The sequence below is a fragment of the Furipterus horrens genome, unplaced genomic scaffold (assembly GCF_987537825.1).
Source record: "Furipterus horrens unplaced genomic scaffold, mFurHor1.1.pri manual_scaffold_5, whole genome shotgun sequence".
Classification (NCBI taxonomy): Eukaryota; Metazoa; Chordata; class Mammalia; order Chiroptera; family Furipteridae; genus Furipterus; species Furipterus horrens.
Window position 1 is genome coordinate 127,494,796 of NW_028327175.1, and position 5,317 is coordinate 127,500,112.

Consider the following 5,317-nt stretch of genomic DNA (forward strand, 5'->3'; position numbering starts at 1 on the left):
CTCTGGCACCTCACAGATGTGTTAACCTGGGTGCACAATAACAATGGACAGAGTTGGCTTAAGGCAAAGATAAACCTTTCACTAAAGAACTTACAGGCCTGGGGCATGACTACCTATCATGACCTGCCCAGCTAGAAATTTATGATTGCATCACCCTGGGAGGTGACTTTCTGTAGAACCCATTTTTGGTCCACGATAGTCTCTCCGCTATTTAATGAGCTGCATCCTTCACTTGTGAGTGTCTGGAACATTATTCCAAGATCTTGAGCCTTGCTCAGAAATAAAAATCCAGTATTCCATCTGGAGAAGCAGCCAGTGATCTCCCAAATCCTCTTCTTGTTCCTGACATCTCTGCCCCAGAGGGAAGCAGTAATGAGGAGTCCCTCTGGGATCACCAGGTTTTCTGTAAGCCTGTCAGTTTCCATAACTTATCCACCAAGGATGCGAGGGGCAGGCTGGTACTTGCCTGTCCACTCCCTAGACCTGCATTAAAATAGGGCTCCCCTGTGGTCCAGTTTAGCTGTTTCTCAGGTGCCCAGCTCCAAGTCAGGAAGTCTGAACCAGCAATAGCAGATCTCAGGGCCAGGCTTTGAGGAACTTTAGGAGTTACAAAGCCTGAGCTGCTTTAAAAAAAAAAAAAAAGATACAGTAGTTTTTTTGTTAGTTTGTTCATTTGTTTTTTATCAGTAAGTCCTGGAGGACATTTCCTTGTGATTCTCACAGTTCTTTGTAGCCAGAATTTGCCTTAAGGGCGGCAAAGAAGGAAAAGTTGTAGTTGGTTGTGCTGGTCAAATCTTAGCCAATACAGTAAGCTGTAGGCAGCCTGGCTAATGTTTGATAATAAAAAAGTACCTAATGTTATAAAAACAACAAAAACCTAACATTAGAAAACTCTACCGATGATCTTTTTTTTTGTGAGTCAGGTCCTTAGCCAAGCCCTTAGTATATTCCTTATTATGTTTTGTTTTCAAAACCAATCTTATGCAGTAGAAATTATTATTAGCCCCACTTAGAGATGAGGAAACTGAGGCACAGATTGGTTAAATAACTTGCCCAAAGTCATTCATCTGAGAAGTGTTGGGACATGGATTTAAACTGGGTCCAAGGATTAGGCAGTCTGACTTCAGAGTTAAAAAGATAATTATTGGATAGGCAGGTGCTAGGATGGATGGATGGATGGATGGATGGATGGATGGTGGATATGTGAATGGCTACATAAATGGGTCAATACATTGATGATGGATGGGTGGGTGAGTGGAGGTATTGAAGGAGGCAGAAATTTATCCAGGGGTTGGTGGGGAGCTGGCGATGGACTGGCTAAAGTAGGTGGGCATGGATAGCCACCCTCATTGTCTCTCCAAAACTCCCTCTGCTTTTCTTTCCTTTCTCATGTTCTTACTTGAATCACTATCACATTGCTGGGTTGAGGGATCCCCTGAGCTTGGGTGAGTTCCCTCATGTGTGAAAAGATAACCCAGCAACTTTATCAAGGAAGGTTCTCTTGATGGAATAGTGGCTGGGTTTTATTTTTTTCTCTGTGCTTTCTGAAATTTTCCATAGCAGGTTTCTATGATTTGTACTGAACCATAGTGGTTCCTTGGCAATCACTCTTTACTGCCCTCTCTTTCAATGTAGATTTTTACAGGCAAGACTGCAGAAATATCACACAATGCAGGCCTGGCCAATGATAGTGTTTTATCCCCTTGGTGACTGTGATGAGTTCAAGAAAAGACCCATGGCTCAAGTATGTCCCATGCAAGCACATTGGATCATTTTGGTTTTTAGAACAGTTGTGAGAGAGAATCTTGCTTTCTTTGGAGTGTGAAGAGATGGGACACATGTCTGGGGCTTGCAATGTGAGGTTTTGGCATTTGCAGATAAGATTCCTAACAGAATATCTATAACTTTTGTATAAAAATAAATGTGTATTTTTAGTAATGTTATTTAAAAAGAACAAAAAGCAACTGTCAGATTCCTGAGTCCATGCAGTTAGTCACATCACAGAATTTGTCAGACATCTGCAGGTCTAGCCAGAGATATGAGCAGACGTAGCTGGGAGGGTTCCTCCAGGAGGGTTCCTGGGGGAGGGTGAAAGAGGGGTTTAACAATCAGCTCTGTTTAGCCTCCTCCTTCTGCTCCTTCCAGCTTCCAGCTGGGCACAATGAGGCGCCTTCAGTGTGCGGCCTGCAATTACAGCGCGAGTCTCGGGAATCCGGCTAATCCAGGTCCTTCTCCACCCTGGGCTGGTCCTGCCTCCGGAGAGAAGCAGCTGGAACTGTTCTTCAGCTGGCTGGCTGAGCGGTGATGGCTGTGTGGGCCAGCGGTGGGCCTGGCCAGGGATGTTCCCAGGGCACCCACCCTGGGGAATGTCTCCTTGGCCATCTCTGAGGCTGCCTCAGTGAAGTGGGGAGGTGACAGAGCCAGAGAGATATTTGTCCCTCGGGGGCATTTCCTGGATCACCTCATTGCATTTAGAATACTATTACCAGACACTGCATCCTTATGTTACTGACTACTCATCACTTCTTCTGAGATTTTTTAAATTGTACAAAACCATGTTCTTTAGAGGAGCGTATAAACACATATGTGGGGTTTAAAAAAACAGGAAAGCAAACCCCCATGTTTGTGCCCCCTCTTAAGATGAGAACTAGACTATTGCCAGCCAGTTCTTCACTTGCCCAGCCCCAGCCGTGCGCCTCTGAGCACCCGCCCTCCCACCCCCGGTGTTTCCTGACCTCAACCATCGGTTTGGCTTGCTTAACTTTTTAGTTTTATTTATCATTTTTCTTTAAGTCAACTCACTCTTTTTATTTAAACAGATTTATTTATTTACTTTTTTATTGAGGTAAAATTCACATAACATAAAGTTAGACATTTTGAAGTGTACAGTTCAGTGACATTTTAGTACGTTCACCTCTATCTAGTGCCAATACATCTTCATTATCCCCAAAGGCCACCTCATACTCATGAAGCAGCTATTCCCCATTCTCCCCTCTCCCTAACCCCTGACAATTACTAATCTACTTTGTGTGTTTATGGATTTACTTATTGGCAGTTTTTATATTAATAGAATCACTGAATATGTGGCTTCTATCACGTAGCATAAAGGTTTTAAGTAGCAATGAGACAGTCAGAGCTGGGGGACAGGGAGACCCACGAGGAGGAGGGGAGCCTTGTGGATGCTGCTTCATCTTTTGTCCAGGCTCCTTCTCATGTTCCAGTTGCTACTTAGGCACAGATGTCCCAGGTCTCCATTCCGTCTCCTCTTCTTTGACCTGCTTGTTTTTCATGGTGACCTCATCTACACCCCTCATGACTCCCACATAGCTCTGTCCAGCCCAGGGCTTCCTCCTGAGTTTCAACCCAGCAGAGGTCAGCATGTTTATCAGCAATCTCCCCTTGGGGTGCAGGCTCATAGGGGACACGCTGAGTTTGAGGTGTCTCTGTTATCAGGGACATGTTGTGTGTCTGTGGGGACACTTGGTTCTGGGACTCAGGGGCTTGGGGAGGGAGTCAGAGGAGCAGCGAGGATGGAGGCTCAGAGAGTTTTAAAAGAACAAGGATGCATCAAGAACAAACATAACTATGACCTACAAAGAGAGTCATTGTCCCTCAGAGTCAGTAGCTCCTGTCCATGGTGGCTGCTTATCCAAGGCATCTGAGAATGAAGAGGTTCTCCCTGCCTCCACCTCTGTCCTAGCACAAGAAGGCCCTTTGGCTGGGCAAGATGGACCTGAAGCCAGAGGAGACTGAATGGGACTTCTTAGGGGGCAGGTGGACTTGGACTCTCAGGAAAACTTCCATCTGTTCTGCATGGTGGTTAAGCACACAAGCAGTGAGGCCAAGAGAACTCTCTGGACCTCAGTTTCTTTATTTGCAAAAATTCTTGCACGGTGACAATTCTACAAGCTGACGTGTGTGAAATGCTTAGCAGAATCCCTGGCAAACAGTGAGTGCTCAATAAATATTAGCCATTGTTATTATTGTTATTGTTTTTATTAGCTCCATAAACTTTTCCTAAATGCTATCACTGTACTCAGTCCTGTCCTAGTCTGGGGACAAAGAGATAAGACACAGTTCTTGCTCTTAGAGAGTTCGCTATTTAGTATGAGACAGACAAATGGATAAAAAATTGTATTGGGGGGTGAAAATTCCATAATGGAGGGAGCACCAACTTCTTGGGGCCCATTAAGGTAAGGGTAGACTTTACAGAGGTGGTGACATTTGTCCCTTGCCTAGAAGCATGAATGGAGGAGGAGCAAGGGCAGCATTTGGCACTGCAAGAGCATAAGCCAGGCAGTAAGGAGATGGCTGGAGCCACAGGGTCTGCATGCACATGTCCTGGGATACAAATGGGTCACTGTGGGCTCCAGATGCTCATGGCCTCACCTTGGACAAAGTCAACAGCAACCCGTCCTTGCCAGAAACATTCCTTCTTGTGACATCACTCTGATGCCGTGGATCTGTCATGGGGCAAGAGGAGGAAGCTCCCTCTGGGCAGTGTTCAGGCAGGCATCCACGTCAAGTTCCCTGTCTGCACTGGCTGCAGCCACCCAAGCCCAGTATGGATGGCAGCCAAGCTGGTGCCCTGTGTAACCTGAAGCTTGCCAGCATCAGCTCTGGCTTCTGAGCCCACGCCTCAGGGAGCTCCCAACAGCTTGGGGTCATGGTGACCTTTTTCCTGCTGCCTGCTATGCCTCTTTGCAGCACCCCATCCCGTAGGGTGCTGTGGAACCAGCACATTGGAAAGATATGACTGTTGCTGCCACAGGCCTGGGGTCAGGTTGGACTAGGTTCCCCCAGGCCAGGCAGGGTCCCACTGCCCCTGCTCTTTCACCAACACTCCTGCCTCCATTTAGCGGCCAGCCTTGTTTGGGAAGCAGTCCTGAAATGCAGGCCACGGGTGGAGGAGTTCCTTCTGCCCCATAACCAGGTGTCCAGCCTTCCCCTCCACCCGCTGGAGCTGACATGAGCCTCACCCTTAAAAGGCACAGACACTGATTGGTTGCAAAATGATGGAGTGATAACATGCCCAGGCTCTGGAGTCAGATTGCCTGGAGTCAGTCCCAGCTCTGCAACTTCCTAGCTGTGTCACCTTGAGTGATTTAACCTTTTTGTGCCTCAATTTTTTTTATCCATAAAATGGGATCGTCATAGTTATTTAATGTGCTAATCCAGGGGTTGGCAGATTTTTTCTGTAAAGGGCCAGAGAGTAAATATTTTAGACTTCGAGGGCCATCAGCTCTGTTACAGCTACTTACCTGTGCTTTATAGCACAAATGCAGCTGCAGACACTACATAAATGGAGAAGCATGAC